This window comes from Mycteria americana, chromosome 13 (genome assembly GCF_035582795.1).
Source record: "Mycteria americana isolate JAX WOST 10 ecotype Jacksonville Zoo and Gardens chromosome 13, USCA_MyAme_1.0, whole genome shotgun sequence".
Lineage (NCBI taxonomy): Eukaryota > Metazoa > Chordata > Aves > Ciconiiformes > Ciconiidae > Mycteria > Mycteria americana.
In genome coordinates this window covers 9,592,439-9,606,319 of record NC_134377.1, presented here as the reverse complement: position 1 = coordinate 9,606,319, position 13,881 = coordinate 9,592,439, and the positions used below count along the sequence as shown (strand labels likewise).

The 13,881-nt window shown below is 43.2% G+C and overlaps 1 protein-coding gene across 1 annotated transcript in view; it reads right to left on the bottom strand.

The window, feature by feature from the left end:
• The window catches only part of SVOP (SV2 related protein), a 243,850-nt gene that overhangs the window by 123,487 nt on the left and 106,482 nt on the right, over nt 1-13,881 (bottom strand). The window lies entirely within an intron of this gene.

The following is a 13,881-nucleotide window of genomic DNA, read 5'->3' as shown; positions in this document are numbered from 1 at the left end:
TGCTACTTGATAGCGCATGGTCTAGCTGACTCAGAGGCAGCGGAGCCCCCTGTTCAGTGATCCAAACTTAAGCATAAATGTAAGAATAGTCCATGGGATGTGATAGGTACCTTGCCATTGAGGTTTTAAACTGATATAGGAATGAGGTAATTTCTTTTTAATAATAGTTGTAGAAGGCTCAAAAAGAGTTCCTCCTCAGGAAAAAAAAAGTATTTTATTTTATCCAATCAAAAAAAAAATTATCTTTCCCTTTTAATGTATATTAGTTTGACAGATCCAGACTTATTAACAGCTTTTAGTAGCTGGGGGCTTTTGCAGCTCTGCTGTGAAAGTTTTCCTTCCCACTGTTATACTACGTGACAGATATTTGAAATAAATTACAGTTATCAGACAAAAAACCCAACAAATGCTCAAAGGAAAACTCATTTGCTCTTGTCAGATAACCCCGTGCAGCTTCTTTGGCCCTACTGATGTTAAACCTGCTCCTTCTTTATTCATCCTCCCAGGAAAAACCAGCTGGGACTTGCATTTCTCATTTCAAAAAACCCAAAGCAGCATTACCCTGCTCCTTCTTCTCAATTTGTCCTTTTGAAGGTCAGCTTTAAAGACCATAAAATCAGCACAGTAATCCTAATAGGATCCAAGAGTAATTCCTCAGGCAATAGCCTTTGTGTATCCCCACCCCGTGTTTCACCAACTCTGGAGCTCCGGAGTTGTGACACTGCTTGAGTGTCTGCAAGCCCTCTTGGCACACCACCGGCTCCCCGTTCACGGGACAGTTTATTAACTGGCCGTAATCCGCCGGGGACAGGAGCAACATCCTCCTATTTGCTAAGGATTGAATTCTGGATTTGCAAAAGAGCTGCAAGGCGTAGAGGAATTTCTCCTATTTAAAATCAAGCTTTCTTTTCTCCCTGTCTGGTATCGATGAGCGCTGGGCTCGCTGCTCCGGCTGGGCTCGGCCAGCACGGGGCTCTTTGGGGAGCGGGGGGGGACGTGGCCACCTGAAGTCGAAATGGAGATGTTACAAACATAATGAAAGGCAAAACAGAGAAAACATTATCTACAGCGTGAGCTGCTGAGAAGCAAACAGCAACTTACATATGGTTTGGGTTTGCACGGCCTTTATTTTCACCCTTAAACAACACTCCCTATCTAGTTATTTACTGTATTAATGACACGAGACAGAATTACAGCAAACGGGCCGAGCACATTCATTGCTGCGATAATTGTCATCGTTTCCTCCGAGGCCGGGACAGCCGAGTGCTGCACAGAGCCCTGAACGGGAACAGACGGATGGCTGCAGCAGGAGTGGTTCCTGGCTTCTCCTTTCTCCCCACTGGCACGGCTTTTCTTCCACGTCCTCTCTTTGCTCACCACCTAGCAGAAGGGAAATACTCAGTTTGATTGCCAGGATAATTTTCATTCACCGTAAAGTAGTCCTCTGTGAGAAGAGGAGTTCTTAAAGGAAAGACTTAGGGGTTCATAAAGGTGACACATTCTTTTCCTCCAAACCCCCGTTTTATTTTTTATATGCATTTACTTCTAAATCACTGTAGTTACTTCTACTCCTCAAATAACATTCAGCTCTAAGTATAAAACTCAAGATAAATAATGTATAATGTATAAAGCTACTTATGCCCTTGTATGAAACTAGAAGTTGTTAATTTCAGATAGACTTATTTTTCAAGACGAGGAATATATACTTTAATAGTAACACTTCCTGATTCAAACATGCACCTAAATCCAAGAATTTCATATCATCTCCTAATATGCAATATCGTAAAATACAAAAGCATCTGCTGATATATTGGTCTTATATTTGTTAGCCTGCAATTATGTTACCATCTAACTTTTGACAGCAGTTGCCTATACTATGTGGTGAGGGTTTATTTTTTAAAAATTCAAGCATTATATACAAAAATTTGCTTGTAGAAGAAGATACACTTGTGTATATTCTTTCTTCTTGTATCCTTGTTAAGCACAAATAAAATAATTTCATATAGACAACATCATCTTTATTCTTAAATACTGCTAGTATATTCAACCAGATCTTCCTTTCTTCTTTCCCATGAGAGGAAAAAGAAAGAGGTTTTACAGCAGCTGCACCACAGTGCTCATTTTGTTAAGGATTAAGGCTAAAAAGTGATTAACGTTTTGTTGCTCCTTTCAAACATACCTCTTCACTTAGCTGTTTTACCTATTTTAACAGGTTTTCCCTGTTTCAGATGATTAAGTTTCCCTGTATCAGCCATTTGGTAGCCTTTTAACCATAGGAGCAAGCAGCTGAGTCACCTCTGCTTCCAGCCTGCTCTGCTGTGGCAATATATCATATACAGAGTGGGTAGTTTTGTGTTTCAGAAGGTGGGGGTGATTTGCTTTTTTCTCTTTCCTGCTTGGCTTGCTTTAGGTTACCTTTTTGTAGCAATATGGAAGAAGTGGGGGTAAGTTCTAGAGCTCTTTGTAAGGTTTTTATGCTAATGGGTGCTTTAAAATGAGAATTTCTGGCTAAATGAGGAGGGATAACTGTCTTGGCAAACTGGTGCCTGACTTGCAGTGTGTAGGTAGCAATGATTTTCTTCCTCCTCAAAGGACAAGAGGTAGGACTGTTTCTGGGGTGTTTTGGAGAGAATGATGTGACCACAGGAGGAAGGAAGGAGCTGACTTTCAGCTGCTTGGAGAAGAGAGGGATGTTTTTCTGATCAGTGGAGAAGAGGGCTTGCAACATGCACACCAGAATGCCTGGTAATGTCTATGTGACTGCTTGAGGAGCCTTGATCTTTATTTAAAAAACAAACTGCCCTTTGGGGACCCTGATAGGTGGGTCCTGCTGCATGCAGAGTGCTGGAGATCTCCCTTTTGTACTTGCTATGGAGTAAAAATAACTTGATCCTAAGGGGGATCACTGTGCTTTTTCATTTTCCTTCTTCTCTGCCCCCATCTCTGTAACAAGCCAGAGTGCTCACCTTTTCTTTCACTTGGTTCCAGAGCTGCAAGCAGGAATGCAAGTTCCTCACAGGTACCGTGACCAGACCCCTTCCTACCCTCAAAAATCACTTTCATGCACTGTAAAGTATCGTGAGGGGTAGTAAAAGGATGTCTTCTGAAGATAACACCCTATCTTTTCCTTTACATAAATTTCTCCTGTGTTAAGTCTTGCCACACTGTTTGCTGCTTAATGCTGCAGGTGGCTGTAAAGCAAATCTAGTCTGTTAACCCCCCTGTCAGACTGGTTGGTGGGGTGCAGGAGGCTCTCCTGTGGCTTCAGGTGGTAGTTTCCAGAATGAAGCATTTATGTGGCCTATTGATAATGTCTTCGTGCTTGACTTCTGAATTTAAATGCTTGTTAGCGAAGTGCTTTGTGTGCAAGGGGGTCCAAGAAAACTAAAACAATAAGGAAGGTCTGATAAAGATGTTTTCTGCATCAGTTTGAAGGAGGTTTGCTATTTAGTCCCAAGAACGTTCCCTGCTCCATTGTGGCTGCCTCTCCAGGCTCTGTTGAAATATTACGCTTGCCAGTAAATTTGCAACTAGGTAATCTAGGCAACTAGGAGTCTGTGCTTGCAGCCTCTTCAGATGCAGCCTCCGAGTTCCTCCTACCTGCGTGCAAAACTGCAGTCTTGGCATCTGATGCTACTTCAAGCCTGACAAACCAGGCCCACAGCAAGTGCACGTTCTAAATGAATGTGAGTGTTTGGGTGACCTTTGCTGTAATTCACGTGAATCAGACCTTGTGTTGCAGCCTCTGCAAGTTACTGGTTTGTCATCGTTATCAAAGCAGCCCTTGATTTTTGGGGGGCTCTGGTGCAGAGATAAAGACTGGCTTTTGCTATGGGAACTTGACTTGTAATCTCGTTTTAGACAGCAATTTGTTGTCCCAGGCGTCATTCATCTTGTCTGCTTTCAGTTTCGACACTGACATGTCGCTTCCCTCGAGAGGAGTGATTACACAGGCCAGCTTCTCTTTGCTTTCTGATACCCAAAGGATTTTATCATCGGGGTTTGTGTTGGAATGCTTCTATGGGAGATGTGATGCCAATACTTATTTTATCCGTGGCCTTCTTGCTGTGTCCAGAAGCGTGTGTTTGGGTGCAGTTTTCCTCTAGTTCTCTTTCCCCTATGATGTTGTGCCTGCTTTGTAAATGCCACGATAGCGTGTTCACTTGTGTTTCAATAAAACTTAGCACTGCACTGAGGGGTCATGAGTTTCTGCTATTTTTTTTTCTGTCTGGAATTCTAGCTTAAGAATTAAAATTTGTGACTGTGAAAACCAGAGTGTTCAAACTGTGAAAGGGGGAGAAGGTGCCTTCAGTTTTCTAGATTTCTGTGTGGCTGGTGTAGGTCTGGAACCCGGCCGGAGGGCTGGACCTCCTGCCCGCAACACCACGCAGCTGGGAGAGGTTGCTCTTATCTCCCTCTCTTATGGGGAATAGCAACACCGTAGGAATAATGGTGTGCTTGTCTGAGCAGCCCAAGTCCTGGTTGAGACCAAACAAGCAATAATTGTAAATACAGAGGGACTGCAACCTAATCCAGGCAGAGGCAATACCTGTTACATCTTCCCTGTAGCTTGGTTGGGGGTTGTTTGGGGTTTTTTTGAAATTTTTCTGGAGGTGGCTCTGTCCTGTGGTGTGTTCTCTGTAGTTATCGGAACAAAATCAAGGTCTGAGCTGTGCTCTGGCCAGCACAGAAGGCATCTTACCAAGGTGTCTCTTTCTGTTCATCTGTAAGACTTCTGAATATGTGAACTTACTGTTGTTTAATGCTACTCTCCCTGTAACGTATGGACTGTCAGATACTCAAGGACTGTCCTTCTCATTCCTAGAAGTTAAATAAATCTACTCTCCCTTATTTCCAGAAGCTTTAACTCTGAATGTTAGCTTTCCAGCTGGAAATTCTGTGCTCTGTTAGCTAGGGAATACGTTTTATGGAGCTTATCAGCAATTTATGCTTTCTAATAAGATGTCCTGCTCTGCAATTAATAAAGATTCAGGATTCATTAAGGAGCTGCCTCTGGTCCAGCAGCAGTAAATCGAAGCATGTTGGTGCTGAAAAAAACTGGCATTTATATCTAAAAAGCAGTGACTGAGAGCAAGAGCATGCAGTTAGTGTCTCTGTTCTGGCTTGACAGGATTTGTAGCTTGATTTTTTTATAGTCTTAAATTTCCCAAGTGAAGTGCGATTACCGCTGCTTTCCTTGCCCATCAAGTTAGCGTGTCTGGGGTGCAGGGGCAAAAACAGAGTTTCAGGCAGCATCTCTGCTGCATGCAAAACAAGCTGATAAAGCAAAAGGATCTTTCTTAGCAGTTGTTACGGGTTTGTCAATTAAAAGGTTATAAAGAAGTGTTTTACGCTGTAGGTCAGGTTCCTGAATGCATTGGTGCCTGCTGACACCAATGGTGGTCCTCGCTGTAACCTGGGAGCACTGGTGCAAACTGGAATCCTGGAGGTGAACTGGGAGTTCTGGGGCAAGAAGGGCTGTTTTGACTAATGTGGTCCAGAAGAGCAGGCTTCCTGGCACTAACCCAAAATTTGAGCTGCTCATATTAACCTGATAGGCAATTGTTTTATTAAAGCTGACGTGCTGAATGGGACTCTTTTTAATGATATTCTTTACCTGTCTCATTGTGTTAAAGTGGGGAAAGGGGAAGGGGGGGAGAGGAGCGAGCAGGGCAAGCAATGGCAGGTGGAACCGAACATCAGCACCGGTTTCATGCCTTGAACCGCCCGGCACAGCCGATGTAGACCCCGCGTAACAAGAAAGAGTTGCTAAGAACAAATCTCTATTGTTCCCCGTCATCTTTAAATGAGTGTCAAAGTAGGCAGGGGGGCTTTGACCGTTAACCGCACAATTTAGCCTGCCCGTTGTGTCCGGCAGCCCCCACCGCCTTGGAGTTTCTCGGATGAGAAAAGGCGGCCTCAGCCCCTTATAAATGGGCCAACTCTTCTCCTTTGTGTGCAGACTGCCCAGTGTGAAATCTGCAGTGACGTTAAATGTTTTCTAATGAATAATTACTGAAAGGAAATGTAGGAATATATGTGTAATGGATTGTAGCGCATTAAAATGTTTTATTTTGGGCACAAAAATGTTGTCCTTCACCAGCGCCGCGATTGTTTCAGGAAGCCTTTTGTGGGGGTTTTGATTCTCAATGGATTATCTGTGAGTGCTCGCATTTCAAATAGAAATCAAAAGGGTCCTTTGGCAAACTAATGTTTTTCAAAATGGCAGCCATGAAGCCCATTTAGTATTTAAAGTTTGGGTTTTAAAGAAATGTTTGAACTCTGGAGATTTTCTCACTTTTTTTCTTTCTTTTGATTTATGAAAGTGAAGTGGTTCACCTCGACCTCTCCTCTATTGAGAAAGACAGACAGTCACCCTTTAACAAGTCTATAGCAGACTATGCCCTGGAGACAGACAAGAGGCCTTAAGAACTGTTGGCGTTTCCCTAGGCTGTTGATTAACCTTAAAACCCTCTTATTCTGTATTCTTTTCAAAAGAAATTAGGTTACAATGTGTAAATTTTTCCGCAGTATAATTGTATTTATGAATTCTCTTGCCTTGAAAAGTGTGCACAGTAGTGCAAGACGGCCCAAGTTCCTTGTTACAGACCCAAGCCATCACTTTTCCACAGTGCTGCTGCTGCGTTTCCAAGCACAGTCAATGTATAGTATTTCAGTTTCATTATAAATGTGGAAGAAATTGCCAGAGATACAGGGGTCGGAATCACTGAAATGTCTGAGAATCATCTTGTCTTTTGTTGGCTTTGCTGCAATGGGATGACGATAGCTTAGTCACTTGGTGGAGATCTGGTTTGCTTTCTGTTTTATGTGCGGTTCTTGTTTATCTGAAAATTACCCTGAACAGATTAATTCTTATGAGCCACACCAAAGCTTCCACAGTAGGAGGAAAGCGTTTCCCTGTCACCCTGGGCTCGCCGTTATTCTTGGGTGGTGACATGTTGCTCCAAGTCCTATTGCCAAGCGTACAGCAGTACCAGCTCTTTGATGGTCACCGAACCCGAGATCTCTCTGGGGATGAAGGGATGGGGTCCTGGCTCCTCCTGGAGCAGACACTGTGCGGGCATCTGCCTGTAGCCCCTTCCAGCAGCCGTACGGCATGCTGTAATCTTGACCTTGAGGTCACTGCCAGAGTTGAAGGAAGAGACGTGATTGCTGGGACCTGTCCGTGCTCTCCTGCTGACCTTGCCAAGCGGGCTCTTGCAGGACATCGTTCTTTACCACTCTTGATGGCCAAGCGCTATCACTGCCCTTTTGGGCAACTTCTTTTGGTTGGGCAGCTTCCTTTGCCTTAGGTGGAGCAGAGCCCAAGGGGTTTCCCTGTTGTAATCCTTGCAGTGCTGCCGTCCCGTTTTCAGGACTCTTAATGAGCAAATTCCTGTTGCGCGCAAGGGGTGCAGGACTGGGTCAAGGAGCGCTGCCTCTTGCAGTAAATGAGTATTTCCAAAACAGAGCTCTGACGTTTCTAAAGGAATCTGTATTAGCAGTGTTGCTCCAAGTTCATCTGTCCTGAGCAGGCCTGAGACACTCATGTCTATTTTAAATCAGATGGCTCCAGAGATGTCTGCTTACTGTGCTACGTTCCTGCGGTACGAGTTTTATTTGCTTACATCTCAGGGGTGTTACAACAACAGGCAACAAGGGTCATAAATGTTTGGTATCACAGCAGATTTCCTAGGATGCCAGCGGGAGACGGAGCTGAACAAATAGACTGAACTGTGCTTTAGGATCGCTGTGTCCAGCGTGAGATAAGGCTGAGTTTTGGAGAGGGGTGGGAGCAGGAAGGTTTTTTGTGGAGATTGTAACCCAAGTGTGCTCTTGTCGGTAGGAATTATCTTACCCGTTACTGAAAAACGATTCTGTTGTGAAACAGATGATTCTAAATAAACTGTCTGTTAAACAGGTGCTTCTTTCCACTTCTCTATGGAAGTATATTGCTTGTTTGTTTTTTATTTTGAGTCCTTGAACGTTCTTGTTCATAATCAGTATTTATTAGCTGAGGATGTCAAAAATGCCTTTGCCCCACTCAGCTTCCCAGATCATACTGTTTGCCTGTTTTCCTCAATGACTGAGCCACGAGGTAAGATATCTAACTTCTGAATGTTGCCAAAGATATTTTGTGGTGCAGGAAGGGTTCTTCCACTTCTGTAGACCCTGATCTCGCTATGAGTCCCTTTAGAAGGACACCTTTGTTAATCAGTGAGGTTGGACTTGGGTGTGAAGCTTCTTAAATACAGAGCTCTTTACAGGATTGGAAGCATCATCCGGGGGATGGTTGAACAGAACTGAGAGGTCACTTGCTGCTGCTCATGGATCACTGGCTACCCAAAGGGAGGGGGTTTATTCTGTTGACAATTGTTTATGCAGAGAAGCAATCACGGCAAAATATTTGTTGTTGTTGCCTTTGACAGCTGGGTGGAGGGGGAGAAAGAGCTGGTGTCGTGTGGGAGTCGGCGGCAATCAGAATCCAACCCGAGAAGTAATTTTTGGGGGGACAAACTGTCTGTTGCAGATGGAAAAAAGGGATAATCCGTGGAAACTTCAATTTGCAAATTAAAATGGGTTTTGCAGTGACCTCTAGTGGGGAGCCAAGCCGGGAGCTGCGGGAAGGGAGTGAGGAGCCTGTTCAGGGCTGATGTATTCTGTGCCTGGATTTGCTCAAATTGCCCATCGGAAGGGTTAGAGTCCATCGCTTCGTCTTCAAGCCCAGACTTCAGTCTTGCGGTGAGATCTTAAAATCTCATCAAGTGGTGCTGGTGGCATAAACCTCATCACAGCTTGTGTGCTGGTAGTGTGTTAGATAATTCATTAAACAAGGAGGATGTTAGCATCCCTGCCCAAGGAGGGAGGCGAGCAAACAGCCTGACACATGATACTTGGTGTCACTGGGCCTTAACTTCAGCCCTGTTAACTCTTTATGGAAGAAGCGCAGGTTGGAGAAGGAGCTGACGGGAGGTGGCACGCTGCGGCTGGGGGGGTCCAGGTAAAGGAGGCACGTGTGAAATAAAAACACTTCTGAATTTGGAGGGTGGTGGTAAGGAAATCCAGCATCTCTGGCAGGTTGGGATGGTTTGGGGGCGTGTGGAGGATCCCTGAGAAGACTTTTCTGATTTTTGTGGTGGGAATTGGTGGCCTTATGGATGCCCCAAATAAATCTGGAATCTGGTGGCTTGCGTGGCATTTTGCTACGGTAAGGGTGCTTGCCTGACCAGGTGGGTAAGAGGCTACTTGCAAGATACGCTGGGTGAGATGGTGCCCACCTGAGGCTCTCGCCTGATGTCTGTATTTGCATGGGTAGCATGTCGCATGGCTGGCTTGGGTTTTCCCAGTGCTTCCAAAATAGCAGTGGCATCATAACTGGTCCTCGTCTTCCCCTGTATATCAGTCTCTTCTGTTCTATGGTGTTGAACCAAAGGAACAGCAACAATTAACTTCGGAGCCTGTTGAAAAATAAAGTTCTGAGCCTCTGGCAAAGATAAGTAATAATTTTGCAAAGTTTGTTTTTTAAAAAAAAAAGTTGTTTTTCTAACTGTTCCTTGCCAAGTCTTGTTTGTTTGTTACAAACTGGTACAAATTTTGTCAAAGAAACTAGTCTGTTGCTTCTGACCCTAATTTAGGCCTTTTTCAAGAGCTGCACATCTCATGAATTCGTGTTGTGACCCATTGCAGTTCCTTGTAGTGTCAGTGTTGATAGACAAATCCCTGTGGGAAAAGAAAAAACCCTCATTGTAGCGAGGGAGAGATTTTCTGATAGAGCTTGCATCTCAGTAGGCAAGAAAGAAATCTCCTGACTCTTAAGTGATGAGGAAAGGAAAATAATCCTTTAAAAAGAGCAGTGTCTTGCTGGGGTAATGTGCACTGATGAGTCCTGGGGGGGTATTTCTTACTGACGGTGATAGCAGGTAAGCACAAAACTTGTAGTAAACTTCCAGAAATGGGGTGGGGTACAGGGTGGTAAACAGTACTGTGACAATAAAATTGCCTGATCTCAGCAACAGTAAAATACTGAGACAATCTGAGCACAAAGTAGCCCAGAAAAGAGTTTGGGATTTTTGTCTAATGGGGAACAGTGTCACTTACCAATTAACATATGAGTGAGAGAACTGGGTTAAGGAAACCTGATCAGGTACATGGCCACTGTGGTTTCAGGCTTATTCTTTCATGCTTCCCGGCTTGGAGAGGAGGTAAAAGTCTCTTGTCCAGCTTGTCCTGAGTGCTTTCTGAGAAGGATGAATCCACTTTAAGTTGTTTATAGTCCATTTTTCTGGTAAAATGACAAACTCTAACCTTGTCAGAAAGCCACTGTGCTATGACCAAACTGGAGCGGAAAAAATGAGTATCAACTCTTTGGGGGGAAAAAATAAGGGGAAGTAGTTCAGACTGTGATATGGTTTGAATTCTGTACCGCCTTAGGTCAATCTCAATTTAAAGTTTTCAGTTTAAATTCTTTGTTTGGCCTGGTCCAGGGTATCTGTAGAGGAAGGTGGGTTTCAGGGCATTATTATTTTGATTAATACTGCATGTATATTTTCAAAGTGAAGCTGTTCACATATTCTCTTTGCTTGTAGTAATTCTGCCAAAAAACTGCTTTATCCTGGGAGAAAAATCAGGTGATTTCTTACTCAGACTGTCAAATAACTTGAAATAACTGACAGCTGAAAGAAAACAACAGTCAAGAAAGACAGGAGGCTTCATGTGCCATAAGCCCTAAAAGAGGTGGTACAGGATACTCCAGAGGAGACTGCTCCTCCTGTATGGCACATTAACATGTGGCAGTTAGATGCCACGGGTGTATGCATGTGATATGGTAGAAATGTCTAGATAGGTCTAATTTGGGATGTAATAGCTTTGGTGTGTTGATAGTGGTCTGGTACTAGAGGCTGCTGACTCGGAGCAGTTGCCACATGTGCCGGGGCAGGTATCTTCATGGCTTGCTAGAGACAAGCACTAACCACGCATGGAGCAGAGGGTGTATCGGGAGGTCGTGTTCCTGCAGCCAGGTCAAAGCATCTGCTTTAAAAATGAATTTGCAATTAAATTCAGAGACATCTCTTACTTGGTAAGACATGCTTAAGTTTGAGAACTCATCCAACAGCCCTGGCTTCGTAGGTTTGACTGCTTTTAATTCTCTATCACTGGATACTGATTTATTATAGCCTGAACATGCTTGATTTGAGAGAGAGATGTTTTTACTGGTCTGGGGTGATGGTAAATTCCTTCTGTTCTTGACCCAGAGCTAAAAAATAGCTGCTCTGTTAAGTCTGATAAACACTTGTCCAGCTTGGTCAGGTCTTAAGGAGGTTGTGTGCCCTCCCAGCCTGGCTAGGTCAGCCCTGCTGCTATAGGGGCTGGGCTCCAAGCTCAGCTGCTCTCGTAGCAAGATCAAGAAAGTCAAGATGATTAAGACAAAAAAGTTTCCCTGCTAAATGGGGAAGAAAGTATTAGGGCAAAAGAAATAATAAATATCTATATCTCAACTCTGGCATTTTGTTTATGAAATATATAATTGTGTTTGTTAGATAAAAATATTAACCTCGCAGCAACTTATGTGGAGCAGATAGGTGTGTTTTCCCTCTAAAAACACTATCTTTTGGTAACAAAAAATCTGTAGATTGCACTGCCAAATAATATTGAATACTACTCGGATGGGATAGACACCTAACAAAAATGATTACTCTGGTAATTTGCACTATAGCTGCCCATTTGTCTCATTTGCAATACAGTGAAGTTACAAGATTGCTAAAAACATTTGCAGAATAGATTTTTGATTTGGATATTACCATGGCAACTCTGCTCAATACAAAACCAGGTATGACTGAATGTTGTGTCATCTGTATTGGTCCAGAACAGAGAGACCGAAATGATTACTATTATCCCGCTTAATACTGCACACTGAAAAGCCATTCTGTCAAGTCTTCCAATGATTTTGCAAAGCTATAATGATCTTTTTGGGAGATGTCACAACTACTGGGGTGACTAGTGGTGTGGGAACACCAGCTCTAGCAAGTATTGAACGGGCTACTTGGTTTAGAGGCCACTGTTCAGAATGAAAGTAGTAATGACCGTGACTAGTGGTTTGAATATCTCTTAGGTTCTTGAAGTTTGTAGAATCAAATTAAATGCTTAATAGGACAATGAATAGGAGATCTTTTTAACTCTTTCCTCCCTCCCCACCCCCTGATGTGTTCCTCCCCACATAGGTAGTGGGGTCTGTAGGTATTGGTATGAGAAGCGAAGTCATCCTTTATATTGTCTTCCGAACTGATGGAACCTGAGCTAAGGACAAGCACAACAAATGGATAAGATATGTCATGTGCAGAGGAGGAAAAAAAGGCTATTAATATTAAAAGGAAAAAATGTAGGTATCCTTCTGGCAGAAGAAAGAAGTGATCACAGTCACATTATGCCATGGCTCAGGAGAACTGAGGAATACTACCTCCTGCCAACCTAGAGCTGGTCGCACAGTCAGCTGGAGGCAGTGGATGTAAAAGGCAGAAAAAGTAATTACTCGTATGTGAAGTTAGTGCAGGTATGATTTATTTCTTTTTAAACTATGATAGGATTTAAATAGTATGCTTTCAGAATATCTTCCTCTCTGGAGTATTGTGGTAATGTTACTGCTGAATGTAAATCTCAAAGCTCGGATCTCTCTTTCAATGCAATAAACAGATTAATCTAAAGAACAGGCTGTACTAAAAATGAAACTAACATTAAAATTCCTGTTTAAGAGCTGACTCTTCTGAGCTTCCCTCAGTTATAAAGAATATTGTGCGGCTGGGTCCTTTGCTCTTCATTTTAGTGAAACCCTGCTTCTAAATCCACCAAGCCTTAGTGTCCAAAGTGCTGTTGTCTTCCACCAGTGCTCTGCAGGCTCATCCCAAAAGCCTGCCTCCAGAGTCAGGGTTTGCCAAAGCTTAGCAGAAAGATTTTACATTGTGCCTATTTACAATTTGTAAAGCTTCTGCTTCTAAAAAAAAAAAAGGGGGGGGGGGAGTGATGTGGCAGTGCATAAACAGACCATCAGTATCCTTTTAATGCTTGTTCAAAATCTTACACACAATCACACAATCTTCTTGAGTAGTGGAGCAGCAAAATGTAAAAAGCCAATGTCACGAAGGGCAGTATAAAAATAGCAAAGGTGCTGGGCTTATGTGCACGTCCCTGAGCCTGAGGAGCTGCTGTGTGCGTTCAGGTGATGGCTGCTCAGCCAGTTTCTCTCCCCTAATTTGCAAAGCCCAGGAACCCTAAAAGGTAAGCTGCTCAAAATGTTTTAACTTCATTTCTGTCATAAGGGAAGTATTTTATGCATTAGGGTAGGAATTTTTTTTGAACTGTGTAATCCTGGTGTCTTTAAAAAAACAAACAAAAAAGAAACTCTGAAAACACCATTGTGGCACACTTCTTACTATAGAATAAAGAGTATCCTGTTTGTCTGTCTGCTAGCATGAAACTATCAGCTTGATTTAACTAAATAAAAAGCATACAATTTATTCTTATAGCCTGGGAAACAAGAGCTTGATCGTCAGCAGTGAGCATTTTCAGTATAAGGTCAACTTCCAAGATAAGGAATGGGAAGGGGGCTGTGCAAAAGAATTACATTTTGTCAGTGACATCCTTTTTACATCTTTCAACTTCTTGAGAAAGAGGTGGTGTGTGTGCTAGTAAAAGTTTAACTGTTTCTCCAAATCGCTTTTTGATCAGTTTTATCAGCTTGGTGGCCTCACCGCTCCCTGCCCAGGTCTTGCTGGCGGGTGGAGACATCTGCTGCCCAGCCTTGAAAGTTGACTTCGATCTGCTTGCGGAATGCACTAGGAATAATGAAGCAGTCTTGTGCAGAGTAGTGCTCTAGGATTAATCTTTTTT